The sequence below is a fragment of the Pelophylax lessonae genome (assembly GCF_965119305.1).
Source record: "Pelophylax lessonae genome assembly, chromosome: 2".
Classification (NCBI taxonomy): domain Eukaryota; kingdom Metazoa; phylum Chordata; class Amphibia; order Anura; family Ranidae; genus Pelophylax; species Pelophylax lessonae.
The window spans coordinates 212269558-212291049 of NC_138769.1; positions in this window are offsets into that span (position 1 = coordinate 212269558).

The following is a 21492-nucleotide window of genomic DNA, read 5'->3' on the forward strand; positions in this document are numbered from 1 at the left end:
CAGCTTTCCATCTCCCAAACACTTGAGAGGAAGAGGAAGTACCCCCCTACCCACCCGCGATCCCTGGCCCTGAATGCCAGCATTTCAAAATTATTGGCCTTTGAAATGCTGTCATTCCGTCTGGTGGAGACGCACAGTTTTAAAAACCTTATGTCGGTGGCTGTCCCACAGTACGTCGTGCCCAGCCGCCACTACTTTTCCAGGCAAGCCATCCCTTCCCTGCACAACCAAGTGGGGGAAAATATCAGGTGTGCACTGCGCAACGCCATCTGTGCCAAGGTCCACCTAACTACGGATACGTGGACCAGTAAGCACGGTCAGGGGCGTTATATCTCCCTAACGGCACACTGGGTAAATGCAGTGGCGGATGGGCCTGAGGCGGATAGCAATTTGGCGCATGTCCTTCCACCACCGAGGATTGCAGGGCGCTTCAGTTTGCCTCCTGTTCCTAACTCCTCCTACTCCGCTTCCTCATCCTCTACCGCCTCCTCATCCGGACAGCGTAACACCTTCACCACCAACTTCAGCACGGCCAGGGGTAAACGACAGCAGGCAGTTTTGCAACTTGCCTGTTTGGGGGACAAACCACACACCGCGCAGGAGTTGTGGAGGAGCATGGAACAGCAGACAAATGAGTGGTTGCTGCCAGCGAGCCTCAAGCCCGGCCTGGTGGTGTGCGATAACGGGCGAAATCTCATAGCAGCTCTGGGCCTAGCCGGTTTGACGCACATCCCTTGCCTGGCGCATGTGCTGAATTTGGTGGTGCAGAGGTTCCTTAAAAACTACCCCGATATGTCAGAGCTGCTGCAGAAAGTGCGGGCCGTTTGTGCGCACTTTCGGCGTTCTCACCCTGCTGCTGCTCGCCTGGCAGCGCTGCAGCGTAACTTCGGCCTTACCGCTCACCGCCTCATATGTGACGTGCCCACAAGGTGGAACTCCACCTTGCACATGCTGGAAAGACTGTGCGAGCAGCAGCAGGCCATAGTGGAGTTTCAGCTGCAGCACGCACGCGTGAGTCGCTCTGCGGAACAGCACCACTTCACCACCAATAACTGGGCCTCCATGCGAGACCTGTGTGCCTTGTTGCGCTGTTTTGAGTACTCCACCAACATGGCCAGTGGCAATGACGCCGTTCTCAGCTTAACTATCCCACTTCTATGCCTCCTTGAAAAAACAATTCGGGCGATGATGGAAGAGGATGTGGCACAGGATGAGGAGGAGGAGGAGGATGAAGAGGTAACATTTCCAAGGCTTTCAGGGCAGTCATTCGCAAGGGGCTCCGAGGGTGGGTTCCTGCACACGCAAACGCCAGGGACGCAATTGTCCAGCAGGGGCACAGTTCTGGAGGATGAGGAGGATGAGGAGGAGGAGGAGCTGGAGGAGGAGATGGAACCATGTTCACAGCAGGGTGGCACCCAGGCCAGCTCATGGCCATCACTGGTGCGTGGCTGGGGGGATACAGAGGACACGGACGATACACCTCCCACAGAGGACAGCCTTTCGTTGCCTCTGGGCAGCCTGGCACACATGAGCGATTACATGCTGCAGTGTCTCCACAACGACCGCCGAGTTGCCCACATTCTAACTTGTGCTGATTACTGGGTGGCCACGCTGCTGGATCCCCGTTACAAGGACAACGTACCGTCCTTAATTCACTCACTGGAGCGCGATCGCAAGATGCGCGAGTACAAGCGCACGCTGGTAGACGCCATGCTGCTGGCATTCCCATCTGACAGCGGGGCCACAGTGGAAGCACAAGGCAGAGGAGGAGGAGGAGGAGGTCGCCAACGCAACCAGGGCACCGCCAGCACCTCAGAAGGCAGGGTTAGCATGGCCGAAATGTGGAAAAGCTTTGTCAGCACGCCACAACAAACAGCAGCACCAGCAGCTCAGATGGAACGTCTTAGCAGGAGGCAGCATTTTACCAACATGGTGGAGCAGTATGTGTGCACACGCCTACATGTAGTGAATGACGGGTCTGCCCCCTTCAACTTCTGGGTCTCCAAATTGGGCACATGGCCTGAGCTTGCCCTTTACGCCTTGGAGGTGCTGGCGTGCCCTGCAGCCAGTGTATTATCTGAACGGGTATTTAGCACGGCTGGGGGCGTTATAACAGACAAGCGCAGCCGCCTGTCCAGAGACAATGTGGACAAGCTCACGATCATTAAAATGAACCAGGCATGGATCCCACGGGACTTTTCCGTACCTTATGCAGAATAGCAATGGATACCGACCTTACCCACCCATTGTTCCATTTTTGCTCTTTCTCACTCTTTTGGGGTGTACCCTCATTTAAAATTTTTGAAAAGAAGCAGTGTTGGCTACCTCGTCCTCCTCCTCAGGGCCAGATTAATGTAGGGGCTATTGGAGCTGCAGCTCCAGGCCCCTACCTTTTATATAGGCCCCGGGTTGGCCATATTCACTGTTACCGCTCTTCTGTCACTTGTAAACACAGAAGTCTGGCTTCTATGCTCGCTTCCCCAGGCAGCACCCTCAGAACCTCCCCACACAGCGTGAAGGCCAGACAAGGAGGGACAGTTGGCGATGCATGGATGTGTTTATGGGCTTCAGAGACAGCATCCCATGTTGAATTAGGCATGCATGGCTGCACCCTTCCTCCTCTGGGTGCATGGCAAGGCACGGCCCTTAAGGCCCTTCAAAATCCTCAGCACCAAGCCCATGATGCTGTTAATCCGGCCCTGGTCCTCCTCCACCGCCGCTTCCACCTACACCGCCCATAGGTGTGCGCAGCCTATTGCATTAAGGTGTGCACCCCAAAGTTGAAATACACATGCATGTGTTTGCCAGCAGGGAGAGTAATGTATCGGGGCCATGTACCTGTAGGCAAGGAGAAATAGAGCAGAGCAGGTCCCAGGGAGATCTTTCCCATCTCCTCACTGGCAATGCTATGTGCCCTAGGTGATTAGGGTGTGCCCAGGCACACCCAGCACACCCTGTGCGCACGCCTATGTCACCGCCACATCCACCACCACCTCAACCTCCCTCCTACTCCATATGGGCCTCGTCCTTCAGAGATGAAGAAGAACATTGTTTTATTTTTCTGGTTTTTTTTGTTGTTTTAAGTTATTTCCCTATCCACATTTGTTTGCAGAGCACTTGCCATGCTCTTAATTACGTTTTGCTGCCATTTGCAGCACTCTAGCCCTTTCCTTTGGTGTTTTAGAGCCATTTTAGTGCCTTAAAGTTCGGGTCCCCATTGACTTCAATGGGGTTCGGTGTCCGGGAAAAGTTCGGTAAAAGTCCGGGACACGGACCCGGACTTTTTTTTAAAGTTCGGCCGAACCCGTCGAACACGGACATCTAGGTGTCCGCTCAACCCTAATCAAGACTCATCTTCTATTGTTGAATTTTGGTGAGCCTGTGCAAATTGTAGCCTCAGTTTCCTGTTCCTAGCTGACAGGTGTGGCACCCGGTGTGGTCTTCTGCTGCTGTAGCCCTTCTGATTAAAGGTTCAATGTGTTGTGCATTCAGAGATGGTAATATTCATACCTTGGTTGTAACAAGTGGTTATTTGAGTTACTGTTGCCTTTCTATCATCTCGAACCCTCTGCCAATACTCCTATGACCTCTTATATCAACAAGGCATTTTCGTCCACGCAACTTCCGCTCACTGGATATTTTCTCTTTTTCGGACCATTCTCTGTAAACCCTAGAGATGGTTGTGCTTGAAAATCCCTGTAGATCAGCAGTTTTTAAAATACTCAGGCCAGCCCGTCTGGCACCAACAACCATGCCACGTTCAAAGTCACTTAAATCCCCTTTCTTCTCCATTCTGATGCTTGGTTTGAACTTAAGCAAGGCATCTTTATCATGTCTAGATGCCTAAATGTGTTGAGTTGCTGCAATTTTATTGGCTGATTAGCAATTTGTGAATTTCTAATACCAAGCAATTGAACAGGTGGCTGGTGAGTGTATTTAACAGGTCCATTTCCTTTACGGTAAATAGAGCATTATCTATGCTGTCAATAAGCACAACAAATGCAGCCATTAAAAAGTGCATAAAAAAGTATAAGCTGGCCTTTGGACAGTAAAATACTATCTTTAATAAATCTTCACTGTACAAAAAAAATATATAGAAAATGTACCGGAAAACTCTTCACCACATATACTATATATCTGAACTGCACCCTATATGCTCATGAATAATAGTAAGTGGAATAGATGGTGGAAGAGCTGATTATTGTGCCTTAATGTGACTGCTTTGTGCAGGATAAAAAGTACCAAAAGTATTAGCCCTTCTAGAAATGATGATAATTAAGTCTCCTCTTAAACACAAATAACTCAGGTGTCTCCATTAAGCAAGTAAGTGGACAAGAAAGTGTTCAAGTTCACTTTGTTGCCAGAAAGATAACACAATACTGGCAGACATGTTATAGGTCCTCCTGACACAGTGAGATTGATTTTCGAAAGAAGTTGAGAATTTTCAAACAATATATTATGTGAATAATCACTTTAATTACCCAGTCATGTGAAAAATGAATTCTTCTTCACTTACAGTATTTCATCTGCACGATCATATAACAGGAGCAAATATGTACACATTTTATTTTGTAAAGATACTCAATTCCTTTAGTAAATCAGCCCCAGCATGCAGAGCTCTGCTAGACATCTAATGTAGTATAGTCTTCAAAAGCCACTAAAGACCATTTGAATCTTTGGCTCTTTGTTTAGCACAACTTTATAAATACAGAGGAAAAAGAAACGCTTCTTCATGAAAAGCATATATATATATATATATATATATATATATATATATATATATATATATATTACCACCTACTACGTTATTGTGCCAATACACAGTGCCTGGACAAAGTCATCAAGTGGCCAGGGCAAAGTTTCTAAACTGTAATCCCTCCCCCTTCCCCCATGTGTGTGCCCAATGATCCTCTGCAGCTAGAATCCCATTTCAAGTTGCCACCACACTTGTCTCAGCACCACTGCCCAGCTTTGGGTCTACCAATCTAGTTAATAATTGATCTGGAAGTACACAGTGACATGGTGGGACCTTCCTGCAGTGTGTTGTCTGTCCCTGACGGTCTTCTTGTGCTGATTGTGAAGAGCACCAGACTGGCCAAAAGCCACACAAAAAGCAAGAATTCCAGCAAAGTTCAGGACTTAAGTTAGTGAGTAACAAGTTGTATATAACAAACAACCAGGTGTCTTCCTTCCCAAGAAACAAGGAACTGATCAGTTGCCATGTGGCACTTTTCCAAGTAGCCTGTACCTGACACCTCCTGCTGCCATCTTGTGCCATTCCTACTGTCTCCTGGCTTGACACTTCTGATTGGTGTGCACTGATCCCCGACTCCACCTACTCCTTTACTTGCTACAAGAAAAGCACATTGAGGCCAGAGGCATGAAGAAGGGGGTGTGTTCAGAGGGTGGAGCCAGAAGGAGTGGCATGGAGCCAAGCATGAGATTCAGAGGTAGGTGGATACCTAAGATGAGGTCTGGGATACTTATGGCGCTTTTCCACTGCATAGAACCGTACCGGCTCGGCACGCTTTTGTGCTTTTCCACTGCGGTACCGCATGGTATAGGGTCGGAACGGTTCGGTACGGTACGGTATAGGTTTGCTTTTCCACTGCATGGAACCGAACGGTACGGTACGGCTCTGAAAAAACAGTATATAGTTGATAGAAAGGCAAGGGTGACCAGCGCTATGGAAGTGTATAGATAATATATAACAGACAGGTGTAAGCTGCCAGCAACAAAACCCCGAGGGGTTAAGATAATAGAAAGTGCAAAAGAAGTTGCCCCGGCGCTACCTCTAAGTGACACCTTGTCACTTAAAATATATGTGCCATAGTGTGAGTGATTGGGAAAACAGTGAGTAAAAATAAATATAAATAAATAGTGCACATATAAAATTAAATAATCCTTTTGTGAACAAGGATATTTCTTTGTGACCACTGTGAGAAGGTGCTCGTGTGCAGGTTGCAAATAAATAAATAGGTTGAAAAGATGAAATTTTTTTTATTCCAATCAATAAATAGATTAAATGAATCCAGAGCAATAAATAAACAAATTAATCAATTCAGTGCAATAAAAAACAAATGAATAGTGCCACTGGATAGTGTGCCAGTGTGAAATTATAATATTGCTTGTAGAAGGTGCCAGTGAGGCAAGTGAAAGGAAGAAATTCCCACTGTGAGAGAAAACAGTGAATGAAGGTTGCATACACTAGCGTGGCCGCTAGATGTCGCAACTACAATACGACCTGTTTGGTAGTATTTGCTGGATTAGGTGAGCACAATCATGAGGGTTCCTTCTCCACGGCGAACAAGTATTGCCAGTTGATGTCATGTAACATAAGAAAAAGGGGACCCCATTTGTGCAGTAAAATAAACGGCAATTGGAAAGAATATAGACACACTCACGGTGTAGGCTGATAGCGATCGGTTGCGGTCTCCCGGGAAGCTTCCGCGTTCCACGGTCAGATGCTGTTGAAACCGGAAGTGACGTATGACGCAATGGACCCGCCTTACGCGTTTCGTCAGAGGACGTCTGCTGAGGCGGCGTCACCATAGCGCACTCCCGGTTCTTAAATAGCCCGCCCATTTTCATAGCGACCAATCGGCTGGGGCCGCCGCCATATTGGTGCTCGCTATATGATGCCTAACGGAGGCCATCTTTTTCCTCCCTGTTTTGTCGGCTAATAACATTTAAGAGCGGTTACTATTTTCATCATTTCACATCAGCCTCACCGATAGCAAAGAACAAAAACAAAAAACACCAAAAAAACTTTATTTACTTGTCAATAAAGTAGCTAAAAAGAGTTAAAAAGGTAAAGAAAAAATTAAAATTTAAAAATTTAAAAGACGTCTTGCTCCAAAAGGAAAAAGAAAGGGAAAAAAAGGGGATAAAAAACTTCTTGTTTTGGAAGGTGGGAAAGGCTTCCATTGTAAGTATATATAGGCATTCTTCCACTATGAGCAGACTTTTTAGTTATTTGCGGTTAATTACAAAAAATGCAAAAAAAATGCCAAAAATTATGAAAAAAATAATATAAAAAAAATTAACACCGTACTGTCGTGTGGATACACTGAAGATTTTAAAGCCTTTCCATTGTATAAAATAGAGGAAAGGAAGATAAGCCCATAGGCAATAAATATAATGCATAAAAAGATTTTTTTCTTTCTGATGTTGGATGAGAAGGCTTCTATGAAGAAATGTGATTTTTGGAAAAAAAGGTGTATTTCTTTTGAAATTTGAGAGGAAAAAAGTATTAATACATAATAGACGTCATATCTGATGTTGGATGAGAACGTTCAAAGGTTTAATTTTTTTATTTTTAACAGGAGATATTAATAAAATGATAAAAAATATTATTAAAAAATTAAAAATATATATATGTAAAAGAGGAGGTTTTTCTTGGGACACCATAATATATAAATTATATATAGATAGAATATTAATCATGTAAAATTGTGCGAAAAAATATGTGTAAAAATTAAAAAATTAATTAATTTATTTTTTGAGTATAAAATGGAGGAGATTTTTGGGAACTGTGATTATCGTGCCATGAATAAATTATATATAAAAGATATATAAAAAGGAGGATATATAAACCATGGAAAAGCCACATAAAAAACTTTGTAAGAGCTTATAGATTTATATAATTATGTTGGAAGGATGGGTAGGGACCAGTTATAAGTGGTAAAAATTATTTAACACCGTTTAAACATTAGGGAACGCCTAAAAAAAGTTAAAAGTACACTGGAAGAGATACATTAAAAAATTCACTAGAAAAATATATATTAAAATATTAAAAAATATATATAAAATGCACCAAAAAATATATATATATATATAAAAATGCACCAAAAAAAAGGAGAGAGAAGAGAGGTGGTACCGTGGGTTAAACGTCTGTAATAAAACAATTCAAATCTATGTCGGCGTTTAAGCCATCGGGTCGCAGTGATTTCATTAAAAATATCCACTTTGTTTCGTTTTTTGAAATCATTCTCTTTTTGTTTCCTCCTCTCCAGTCCCCTTTGATTTTGTCTATTCCGCAAAAAGTTAAGCCGGAGGGGTCTTTTGAGTGCACTTCTTTAAAATGTCGAGAGAGACTGTGCTTGTCAAAGCCCTTTTTTATTATCTGAAAAAACAGTACCTACTCGATTGTGGTTCCAACAGGTACCAAACTGGTACCATATCCCACAATCCTTTGCATGCAGTCACTACTAGCCACTGATTGGTCAGAGAATCACACCCACCCCGTTGTTATCCCACCCACTTAACTTTAGTACTACTTTAGTGGAAAAGCAAACCTATACCGTACCGTACCGAACCGTTCCGACACTATACCATGCGGTACCGCAGTGGAAAAGCAAACCGGGCCAAGCAGGGCCGAGTAGAGCCGAGCCGGTACTAGCCGGTACTTGCAGTGGAAAAGTGCCATTAGTGAATGTGATGAAGAGGGTGCAGCTTGCCAAATGGTACCCTTTTCCCCATATGAAAACATTTAACTTGGGGCAGCTGCTCCTACCTCCCTCCCAGCTCTGATGTTGCATACTGGTTATCCAAGCTAGACAGGACATCAGGTAAGACTGCATTCATCTAGCATGAACTTGGCATTCACCTTGATCCTCAAACTGCAGTGACACAGGGATCCCAGAGCTGGTGAGTGAACAAGCCAACTCATTCCATCCACACTGATATATTTCACTGAAGACATGGCCAAAATGCGTTGCTCTTGCTGCCTCTGTTGTATAAGAATTTAATTGTAGTTACTCTATTATATTTTACAAACACACGTTATCAATTCATACTGGCAAAACCTTCCAATGGAGATTTTATGCATTTTATAATATAAGGCCATTTCACACTGGTGGTCTGATCAGTTTTTCAAGTAGATCTGATCACAAGTTCCATGTTAGTCCGGTGCACGTGGATATAAATGGATGTATGTCCATTAACATCCAAATACTTCCCGGGTCATTCAGGTCTGAAAAAAAAAGCAATAGGTTTGCGTCCTTTTCCTGTTTTGTGAACATACCTGCCTGGGGTAGTTGAACGTAAATGTATGCATGTCCATTTTACTGCCTATCCACAGACCTAACATGGATCCATTAAACCCCAAGAACGAATGTACATAGATGTCACAAAAGAAGGGGATCTGTTCACAGATTCTCTGCTGATCAGAACAGATGTGGTCACAGTGTATGGATTCTAAAGATAAACAAGTATATTTTTGAACATGTGCTATACATAAAAACACACAGTCACTAATGCTGAATTGTCACTTTTTATTTTGAAATTATAATTTGTTCATGTCTCAGATTTATACACAAGCTGTACCAACAGCTGCTTTTTTAACAATCAATGTTATAACACTGCCACAGAGGCACTTAAACACACAATCTATTTAAGGCACAAACTACTGTAATACTATAATATGTCAAGTAGTAATCAAATACAAAGGATACTTTCATTTAGACAAACATAATATGATTTTAACACCAAATGTGTTTTGCATCTAATGTGGTTACTTTGGATAATCTATATAAACTGCTCACTTCATATAGGACTGACACATGCAGATTACATGAATTAATCAATTAGGTATGGGCTCAAATAAATGTTTAGCAGTTTACATTAAGATATTTATATAACCATTCTCCTGAGAATATTCAATCAATGAGACCCTAGGCTTGTTTAACAAAGAAATGCAAAGACAAATGATGTGCTATCATACCTAAAAAAGTGTATTTAAGCCCAAGAAAGTAAATGTAATATATTAGCTTACCAATTCTTAAATGTGGTGGCTGTATTAGTTATATTTTTTTCTGGGATTTTTGCTTTCTTTTTACCTGGTAACTCTGTCAATATCATATTTTGGGGTCAATGTATAAATGTTTTCACACAAGATTCATACATCTTTCACCCAGGATTAATATATTTCCTAATTGAATCCAATTAGAAAAGTGTATGAATCTTTGGTGAAAGTTGTATGAATTTATAAGTAGACCTCTTCGTGTTCTACGGTGAAAGAGTCATTGTACTGTATTTTTTTTGGAGGAGCAGTGTAGCTGCTCATAGATGGATCAAAACTCAACTGGTATAGGAAGGACTGGCCAAATTTCAATTCATCTAAGGCCATTCCTGATTGACAGAAGTCGATCTAAAGATCGACTTCTGCTGTCAAATGGGACTGTTAGAAATGTTTTTAAAACAGCAAGCTGCAGCAAATGATCAGGGTATTCTGACTTTGGAGGAGTCCCAATGTCAGAATACAATGGCATGGGAGGGGGGATTCCTCCATCAACCTTGCATGTATGCCCTTTGGTTGATTGATAAAAACTATCCAACGTTAGTGCAGTGATCTCCCCTGCTGAGCTATTGTGTTCTGACAGGGGGGTGCCCCCCAGAACACTCTGGTCAGTGCTCCCAGCCATTGACTAAGAGCACCGGTTGGGACCGGTCAGCTGCTGGTTTTCCAGCATGCTCGGCCAGCTTCCATACACACAGGCAGAATGTAGGCTAGTTTTTGTTGAACTGGCCAATGTTGCCCGACATTTTGCCCATGTGTACTAGGCTTAAAGCCGAACTAACTGAATTTTGATCCATTTATGGCTGTTTCCATTCCAGAGAAATTGATTTAATGATCAACTTCTCTCAAACTGGCTTGCTTTTTCATTGAAAACAAAACATAGCCATGTATGGCCAGCCTAAGCCAATGGTAATGAGTCAGCTTTTTTGGCTAAACAAAAAAAAAAAAACTGACTTGATTTCCCTATCCACTCATTCCAGGTGGATGGGGGAATCCTCCTGCGTGTCTTTGTATTCTGAAAGTGGGAAGACAGTGGAAACTTTCTAGCAGGGGAGTTGAATAAGAGTCGATCAGTAAATAGATTTCTGTTCAACTACAGTGCCCATACATGGATCGAAATTCAGCCGTTTCCCGCTGATCCGGACAAATTTTGATCCATGTATGACCAGCTTTAGACAGGACTATGTAAACCACATAAATACCTGTAAATTATAAGAGTGCAGAAAAGGCAGAGAGCACAGGAATTTGTAAGCCTACAAAATTTCTGACAGGATCAAGAGTTAGGTAGGCCATACACGGTTCGCATCTCGACCAGTTCAGCAGGAACCAGTGTGTGTGGGCAGGCTGAATGTACCAAGTTGATCAATCTATCAACTTGGGTACAACCAGCCTGCTGGTTCAGTTGGGATTATCGCTAGTGGCTGCTATAGCCGCTAGCAATAATCACTGACTTCTCCCGCCAACCCATCTGTTTTTTTTTTTTTGTTGTCTGTGTGCCATTGGGGGGATTTCTCTCCATTACCTATTCTGGAGAAGCAGCAGAAAGTAAACAAAATCTTGATTAAGTTGGGGGTACTCTTTTCTCAGTTGTCACCGGAGCAGGTATCCTCATAGAAAGATTTAGCCTCAACTCTTCTTCTGGTGACAACTCTAAAATTCTAGATTTCCAGTCACTTTTTGTATCAGTGACGCTGATCACCAGGACAGGAGAGGGTACATTCACCTAGTGTGAACACAACTGATGGGTTCTAATCCTTCCTCACACTATTCAAAACTAAGAAAAAAAAGGTTTTGGCTAAACATACACTTTAGGGTATTTTTGAAACATCTAACATTAAAAGAGTATGGGAATATATATATATATTTTTAAATCAAACTTATCTAGGTGGATGTAGCATCGGTCCCCTGCCGGCATTAACACTTAGAATCAAGCGATCAAATGCCAGTCTGTCAGTCAGCAGGTCTCTGCTCTGCCCGGCTCACTGAGAGGCTGAGCCAGGTGTCAGTCCAGGGCATGCGGATCATTGTCGTGATCTTTTCCCTGCCTGGACCGGCTCTGTGATGTCTTCATGTTCAGCCCGCTGTCTGCTGAACATGGGTCACAGGAGTACAGAAAGTGCAGAAAGAACTGCACTTCTGTGATCCACAGGAGAAATACAGCCAAACAAGCTTTGGATGTACCTCTCCTTTAAGGGTATTAGGATTCTTTTATATTTTTTTGTATATTCACTATTTATTCCCACCTCATGTAAGTAAATATGTAATCAGAATACAAGGAATGCAAAAGAAACCTTATATTAGTCTGAAGAGTAGTTTGCCCTAAACTGAAAGGTTGACATATGAACTAATTGCTTATGTATTCCAATTATACTGAAACAGCAACCATCCAAATAGTGTATGGATTTTTAAATGAATACTGAAATAAACTTAAAGTGTACCCAAACATTGGTCATAAAAATATTTACATATTCTTAAAAAGCTGTAAAAACAAAAAACTTAAAACAAGCCATCACTGACCGCTCTAGCTGCTTGCATGGTGAAGTATTTCTTTCTTAAAGATCCTCAAAGATCACAGCAAAGACTCTAAAGTCTGTTTTAGTTGGTTTGTAGCAGCTTTTAAACACCTACTGTGTGTTTGTTTTAGAGAGTTGGCAGGCTACCGAGATTCTGCTACAATAGAAAGTATGTAATAGCCATTAAAAGGGGAAAAACTGTGTACAGGTGCCAAGTACACCCAGGGCAGGGCATTTATTCTATTAAATTTCCATGATTTTACGTACCCTCGAAAAAAGGAGAATAGTTTGCCAATGAGAAAAACCTATTATACAATCTTGTTTATCCAATTATCACATTTTATTAAGACAATCAAAATGAGTTAAAACAATAGGAAACTATAGACCGGAGAATACTTGCCATAAACATTCTATTTTTTATATATAAGTAGCACAAGGCTACTCTGTTTTTTTTTTTAACTGTATGACTTATACACCATGCATCTCAACATATTTTTTGATTCAATGTTTTCTCAATAGGATACATGGTAAGTAAGACTGTGTTATAAGTTCACGTTGCATCAAGTCCAAAAAGAAAATAGCAAAGAGCTGAGCATTCCACTATCAGTTTACATAATTCACAAGTGCAATCCTGAGAATCATAACTTGTTGTGTTTCAAATTTCTCTGTTCATACATTAAAAAAAAGGACAAAATACACAAAGAAAGCTGCACTTGGATCAGTCCGAACAAACAGAAATAACAAGGTAAAAAAATAACCAGTTTAAAAAGATCAGCTGCTGCACATATGTAGGATAAAACATAAACATAAATATTAAAAAGGGAAGTGCAGCACTAAAATCAAAGGTGTGTCAGTCCAACACAGTCCATCTATGAGGTCCAGCAGATTAGGCCAAAAAGTGCCACCACCACCAAATGTCACCAACCATACTGCCTCTTAAGCGCCGTACACACGTACGGATCGTCGTCATACAAACTTCGGCGGACGAAAGATCTGCCGATTGTACGCGTGTTAGTATGGTGCCTCCGACAGCTGTCTGCGCACAATCCGCGGACAAGAGTCTTTCTTGCAAACATGAAAATTTTTGTCTGCGGACACCAGAACGGACGATTGTTCACCTGTCAGTACAGAAATCAGCCGACAGACCGCAGATTTGCAAGACTGGGCATGCTCAGAAAATAAAAAACACAGGGAAAGTTAACCATTACATGACATCACTTCTGCAGTCAGCTGAAGTCTGCGGACAAAATTCTTGTGCTGTCCTTGTGCTGTCTTTGCACTTTTCAACAGACACCGACATCCCGGGGAGAAAAGACGAACGTTTGTATGACGACGATCCGTACGTGTGTACGGGGCTTTACTGTCTGGCTGGCAACAATCGAGCATTCATATATCCAAGCACAGGCTCATCCAGGTCTCCTCAGCACCAACCGACACTCATATGGACCAGGTGGATAAATCCAAATAGTCAGGTTGCCAAAAGAGTATAATCAAAGAATGGTCCCAAGGATAAAAGAAAGGCTCATAGTGCAGTATATTAATTCCAAGATGAAATTTATTATAAGTAAAGCAAATACACTCACATAATGATAAGACAGCGTCAGCGTGTGTGTACAAACGGCTTACAACCAGAAAGATGGCCACTGCGTCCTTTGGCGCGATGACGTCACATGTCCCAGTACCCACCTGACGATGTCATTTGTTGACGAAAGGCCGCATCGGGCGGGTACTGGGACGTGTGACATGATTGAGCGAAGGACACATCAGCCATCTTTCTGGTTGAAAGCCTTTTGTACATACACGCTGACGCTGTCTTTTCATTATGTGAGTGTATTTGCTTTACTTATAATAAATTTAATCTTGGAATTAATATACTGCACTATAAGCCTTTCTTTTATCCTTGGGGCCATTCTTTGATTATCCTCTTTTGGCAACCTGACTATTTGGATTTATCCACCTGGTCCATATGAGTGTCGGTTGGTGCTGAGGAGACCTGGATGAGCCTGTGCTTGGATATATGAATGCTCGATTGTTGCCAGCCGGAATGTAAGAGGCAGTGTGGTTGGTGACATTTGGTGGTGGTGGCACTTTTTGGCCCAATCAGCTGGACCTCATAGATGGACTGTTTTGGACTGACACACCTTTGATTTTAGTGCTGCACTTCCCTTTTTAATAAAAAAAGGACAGCCTTGCCCAACCACAGGTAATCAGAGTATGTGGAGCAAGTAATATATATGGGGCAACTTAACCTGTGGGCCAGCATACCCATGCTCTGAAATTTACATTTCACAAACAATTCTGCCTTGATGATTGGTAATGGACCATTGTTTTGACAGTCCATAGTCACCTGTACACCTTTAGCATTTGTTCTTCGGTGGATTTTTAACTACTACTTTTTAATGCTACTATTTGAATCCACTGGAACAAAAACCCTGATTTTACAGCTTTCTTGCATGAATACCGTTTAATTTTTACAAGGAAAAGCTGTGTACATGATATGAAACTTTGCTTGGTCAAAGCTGGATAATGTTGATACAGACTTGTATCAACTTTGTAGACTTCAGGTCTACAAAGACAACAACTTGAGGAAGGTTATTTTGGTTGCACTGGGAATTCACTTGTACCAGTGGCTAAGCCATGGGGTCCAAAAAAAATGTAGTGGCTGGGTGTTAAGTATAGCAGCTGTGGTTAAATATATGAATTCCAGTGCAGTAGTCTTTGTTTTAGGAGTCCATAATACCCACTTGAAGACCAAGCCTTTTCTGGCACTTTTTAAAAGTTTAAATTAGTATTTGTTTCTAGAAAATTACTTATAACCCCCAAACAATGTATATTTTTTTATACCCTAGGGAAAAAAATGGCGATCATTGCAACTTTTTATGTCACACAGTATTTGCGCAGCAAATTTTCTGCACTTATTTTTTAAATTCCGCAAGCTCGTGGAATGGCGACAAACTATGGTACTTAAAATTCTTCATAGGCAATGCTTCAAATGCCTTTACATGCTACTGGTTTAGAGCCATAGAAGAGATCTAGCATTATATAGATCTAGAATTATTGCTCTTGCTCTAACATTTGTAGTGATACCTCACATGTGTGGTGCGAACACCACATAAATATGCATGCATGACATGTATGCGTTGACTTCTGCGCACAAGCACGGAGGAATGGAGACTCTTTAACAAATGTTTTTCTAATTTATTTATTTTTTTATTTTTACACTACCCCTTTAATATTTTTTTTTTATCACTTTTATGTGTAAACATCCCTAGTAATAGAAATAATGACAACAGGTCCTCTTTATGGAGAGATCTAAGGTCAAAAAGACCCCAAATCTCTCCTTTGCCTTTAAAAGCAAAAGATCAAAAAAAAAAAAAAATTTGATCTTTTGCTCGCTCCGGTCCGCCAAGCCATAGAGGCAATCAGAGATGATCTTGTCTCTCACTTCCTCTGTGACCAGCTGGATCGATTCTCAGGTGTGCCAGTGGAAACAGTAATCCTGGGCAACCCAGGTGAAGGGGGGGGAGGGGGGTGGGGTGTCCCCTCTCGCTGCTTTGAAAAGCGATCCAGTGGCTAATGAGCTACTTTGATCATCGCCTTCAAGAGAAAGCCAGGCACCAAAAAAAAAAATGACTGGGATTATGGCTGATTGCTTTAGCAATAACCATAATAAAGCATTTGCAAACTGCAACATATATATATATATATATATATATATATATATATATATATACGTATTGCGGTTGGAAAGTGGATGCCATGTATGATGGGCTGAGTATGTATGTATGTATGAGGTTTATAGGACTGTACACAGATTTACAAATATATACTGTACATAGAAAAAAAAAGTTTATGGCGAGTCCAGTTTTTTCTATAGTTTTTAAGTTATTTTTTTTATTTTTTTTTTGGGAAATCCTAATAAAGTGTGATCTTAGAATAAATACAGCAGTATAATATGTATTTTTGATTGGTAGAATAATTTCCTTTTTGGGATATACACTATATTACCAAAAGTATTGGGATGCCTGCTTTTACACACACATGTTCAACATTGAATTGGCCCACCCCTTGCAACTATAATAGCTTCAACTCTTCTGGGAAGGCTGTCCACAAGGTTTAGGAGTGTGTCTATGGGAATATTTGACCATTCTTCCAGAAGCGCATTTATGAGGTCAGGCACTGATATCGGAGAGAAGGCCTGGCTAGCTGTCTGTGCTCTAATTTATTCCAAAGGTGTTCTTTCGGGTTGAGATCAGGGCTCTCTGTGGGCCAATCAAGTTCCTCCACCCCAAACTTGTTAATCCATAACTTTATGGACCTTGATTTATGCACTGGTCCAAATCATTTGTCAGTGGGGGGGATTATGGTATGGGGTTGTTTCTCAGGGGTTAGGCTTGGCCCCTTAGTTCCAGTGAAGGGAACTCTTAAGGCGTTAGCATACCAAGACATTTTGGACAATTTCACGCTCCTAAATTTGTGGGACAGTTTGGGGTTGGCCCTTCCTTTTCCAACATGACTGCGTACTAGTGCACAAATCAAGGTCCATAAAAACATGAATGAGCAAGTTTGGGGTGGAGGAACCTGATTGGAGTAGGAGAGCGGTGGGGAGTCACGTGACCGGCCTAAATATATATTGAGAAAAGGTATTTACAGGTTTTGTAAAAACAGGCTTTACAGGCTTTGTAAAAACACTTACAGAATGTGTTATGTCTTGATAAATTAGAGGGACTGGCAGTGTGTTTCTTTTTAAAGGTAACAATCACTTTAGGTTTACAAAATGAACAGTCACTACTGCTTTAGTACATCAACCTCCTTTTCTACATACCTAAATATACTGATTATTTTGACATGATGTATTCAGTAATGGTGACCTCTTTACAATTTATCCTCTATTAATATGCTCAGTTTGAGTTGCCCTGGTTCAGTTTAAGATGTCCTAAAGTCTACAAGTGACTTTAAATTTACTTGCCCTCCATACTGCCTGCTGTTAAGAAAACCTAAAAACTACCTTCACAATACCCGCTTGTCACCTACAATGCACTCCTTCTATGTGCAGAAGGCTAGTGATTCCTCATGACGTTATCCCCATGACTACACCCAAAAGACTGGATGAGAGAGAGAGAGAGAGGGAGACATAAGGACTGATTGAATGTTAAGGTAGAGGCAGTCTATCAGTGTCTCTAGTTCACATGTATAGTCCTCATTCATAAAAGCAAAAAGTAACGTTAAATCACTGGCCTGTGGGGCTTATGGGGAGGACGATATAGATGACAAGTAAGTATTTGGAGGATATTTTTGGGTTTTCCTGACTTTCAGTCTGCTTTAATTATACAACAGGTAATATTAATGTTAGGCCCCTTTCACAAGATGGGACTGATCTGGTCCGCCTGTCCATTTTTCAAGCGGACCCGATTGTGTCACCCATCCTCCTCTATGGGGAGGCAGAACCGATCAAAAAAGATCAGCTGAAAACAAAAACAGACAGTCTGTCTGTCTATTGCCATCTGTCCAGTGGGTCGGATGAAAACAGACAGGCTGTCCCTTTTCATCCGATCTCCCCATAGAGGAGAGCGGGTCTCTTGATAGGTCTGTATCTGCACAGTGAACAGAGATGGACCTGTCATCCACCTGCTCAGCGGAGATCAGCGAAGCAAAACATCAGCGAACCCTGCTGAGCAAATAAAGTCCATCAAAACGGATCAGCGCCATGTGAAAGGGGCCTTATCTCTGTGTTGCTTTATGCATTTTGTATCTATTGTTCTTGCTTTATCATTTTATCATATGCTTTGCAGGAATGGTTTCCACATTTACAGTATGTAAGCCACAGTTCTTATATTTGGACAAATATTATAATTCACATTTACAATCAATATTTGTACATTTTGTTACATGGTTAGTTAACATTTTCCATGTGTTTATTCATTTATCAGCCCATATCTTGAACTATCTAAAAATAAAAAACATTGTGCATTTTAGAATTCTAAAAATCCATATCAAAATATCACACAATGTTCCCAAGTAAGCTTAGTTTATTAGAATCTACAAATCAAAGTTCTTTGAAGAATATGGTCAAAGCTATTATTATGCAATAATACCTCAAAATTTAAATTCTATTTAGGTTTCCACACACATATTTTATAAGCTCACATACAAATTTGATAACCCTACATAAAATTTCAACAAGTGATATCGGTCACTGGTACTTACACATAGGATGGTATACACATTACAGACACTAAAAAGCTTAATTCAGATTCCATTAAATATTTCTATTTTAAATATGAGTAGGACAGTTTAAATCTTCTCCAAGCTTCCCCTTAAATGTCCTAACACAAAGTTCCACTTAAAGCCATTTGCACTAGCAAGAAATAATTTATAACAAGTGGAAATAGAGAATAGTGCACCTTTTTTATTTTTCCAATCAAAAATATTAGCTATATTCAGGGCTTTTTGAAAAAAGGTGCAGGAACTCAACCACGACCCGCCCAAAACTCCCTTCCAAAACTGGTCAAAATTTCACTAACAGTGTGAGGGTCTTAAAGGGGCATCAAATACCAGGAGTGCAGAGTTCAGTGGGGTTACACACAGAGTGCAGAGTTCAGGAATGTGCTACGTGCTGAGTTTGGGAGTGTGCTACGTATATAATGCAGAGTTCAGGGGTGTGCTACATATACAGTGCAGAGTTCAGGGGCGATCTACGTTTACAGTGCAGAGTTCAGGGTTGTGCAGCGTGCAGAGTTCGGGAGTAATCTACATATACAGTGCAGGGTTCAGGGGTGCACTACACACAGAGTACAGAGTTCAGCCTTCTTCCACAGCTACTTAGTTCTGCATCCCCCATCCACATCTTACTTTTACCCCTCTTCTTCTTTAGTACCTTCCCTCACACTGTAGAAGGCTTCACCTCTCTCACTTGCAGGGAGATCATCCAGTGGGGGTGTCTGCATTCCCACTGCACCCCAGGCACCAGCGTCTCCTTTGTCCCCATACTGCCCTTGGAAAACACAGGAAGTCAGACCTCTGTGTTTATTAGTGATAGTGGTGAGCAGGGAGCAGAGGGCCTGAGCCAAAGGTGGTGGAACTGAGTTCCACCAAGTTCCAGCTGAAAAAAAAGCCCTGGGTATATTACACATGATTTAAAGAATGACTCTACTTTTGTTGAGAAAAAAACATTTCCCTCTGGGTGATCTCTGTACATTGCAAGAATTTTAACAAACTTTGTTGCAGATTCCTACCGTTTGGTTATTCTGAAGAAATCTCTGTGTGTGTTCTCTGTGCCCATGTTCTGACTTAGTCTAATGGGAGTTATTTCATAATTATCAACCAGCTGCTGCACCTGCAAAGCTCTGAGGAAAGTGTCTGGGTCTGCATCCCTTTAGACATGATTTCCTATTGGGTGTATCTCACCAAAAATGACATTTGTGTTGCAGGGGATGCCTAAAATCTGACTTGTATCTTAGGCAGACTTCTGGGAAAATCAGTGAGCCAATCACACAAGCAGGAAATTACATATCTGGGGGGCGTTCTGTACACATTCTGTGTACAGAACACCTCCATGTTGTCATATTGCATTGCATATTTCAGAAAATTACAGCACTGTAGATTGAAAAGAAAAGGTAATTTTAATCACATTCAATCACAATATGACTTGTGTCGCAATTGTATACACTAAATTATTATTTTTTTATTTGCTATTTTTTTCCCCACGAGAGTGGAGTTAACCTTTAGCCATTTACCTGCTGAAGTTATGTACCTAAATTGTTTTTTGGAAGGCCCCAGAATTTTTTTCCCTTTTTCTTTCAGCTGTGGATATTTTTTCTTTTATTTCTCTATAAAATATATTTTGAAAAACGTTATGTTAATTTACACATTAACATTTGTGTCTGTGTTCTTCATTTTGTAAATTACCAATATAATAAAATCATATTTGGTATTAGGTTTCAAGGACTGCTGTTAACCCACTAGTATGTTCATTTTTTATTTAATGAAGGGAATAAAGATACCAATATGGGTATCCTATCCTACAGCTCCATTTTTTTGGGAGGGGGGATTAATGACTATTTGATATAGCAAATAATTGCTGGGTTGATTTATACATTAATTAAAATAATATTTAAAACTACAACAGTACAACAGCTAAATTGCTTTACGATACAAGTAACAGTAACGGGGTCTGTGAAAAATATACCTTTCTTTGGGTAAAAGGGACTCCAGACTCACTTCATTGGCTAGACCTGTGACTAATACTGAGCAACAGGTCACTGCTAGGAAGGATCAGTGACAAACAAACAGAAAGGGGGTATGTGAGACTGGTTCTGTTACTGAATGTTCATTTCTGAGTGCACTAGGTCTAATTATGATGCCTATTGGCCTGTACAGTCATATTTAGACACCCTGTCCAACTACTGTACCAGGTATATGGAGGTAAAACTATGAATATGGAAGTTGTTAGCATAATGCTTATCTGACTGCATATCTATATCTATGACTTCACTTTAGCTTACTTGGACAAACCTATATGACTTTTTAAGTATTAAACCACTTGATGACATTCTTTTGAACGAAACTCATCGGGAGGAGCTACAGTGCTGATATCATCACGCCCGCTGGGGTTTTGCACGCATTTTTTTACACTATGTGATTTACTCCTGCCTTGTTGTAAGTAGTTTTAACCTTTATTAAAAACTTGCACCTCAAATTACTACACTTTTGGTTCCTCCTTTGTTTCTCCTCCTCACTAAGTGCACCGTGGATTATCTTGGCTGGATGGAAATCCACTCTTGAATCCCAGCTCTTGACATCTATCCATTCCATGGGGATACTGTGATAAAGTGCAGCCAGACCTTCATCTTGGGGTTATATTAGCTGGTAAGTGGCTTATGAGTGGCGTGTGCTCATTTGGATGTGAAGAATGATCTTACTCTCATTGGAGCATGGGATCCTGATAACATTTAAGAGTTTACATGAAGATTTTTGCACAAGTGCACTTTCTTTTCTTTTTTTTTTCTGAGGGACTTTATTAGACTATTTGCGCTTTATATTGAAAGCACAACAACATTTTGGTTTAATTGGTTTATGTATTGTATATGTGGATGCAACAAGAGTGCAGCTATAACTGAGATAATCCCATTTGTTTACATATTTGCTTTATTTGGTTGGTGACACTTTTGCGCAACATAT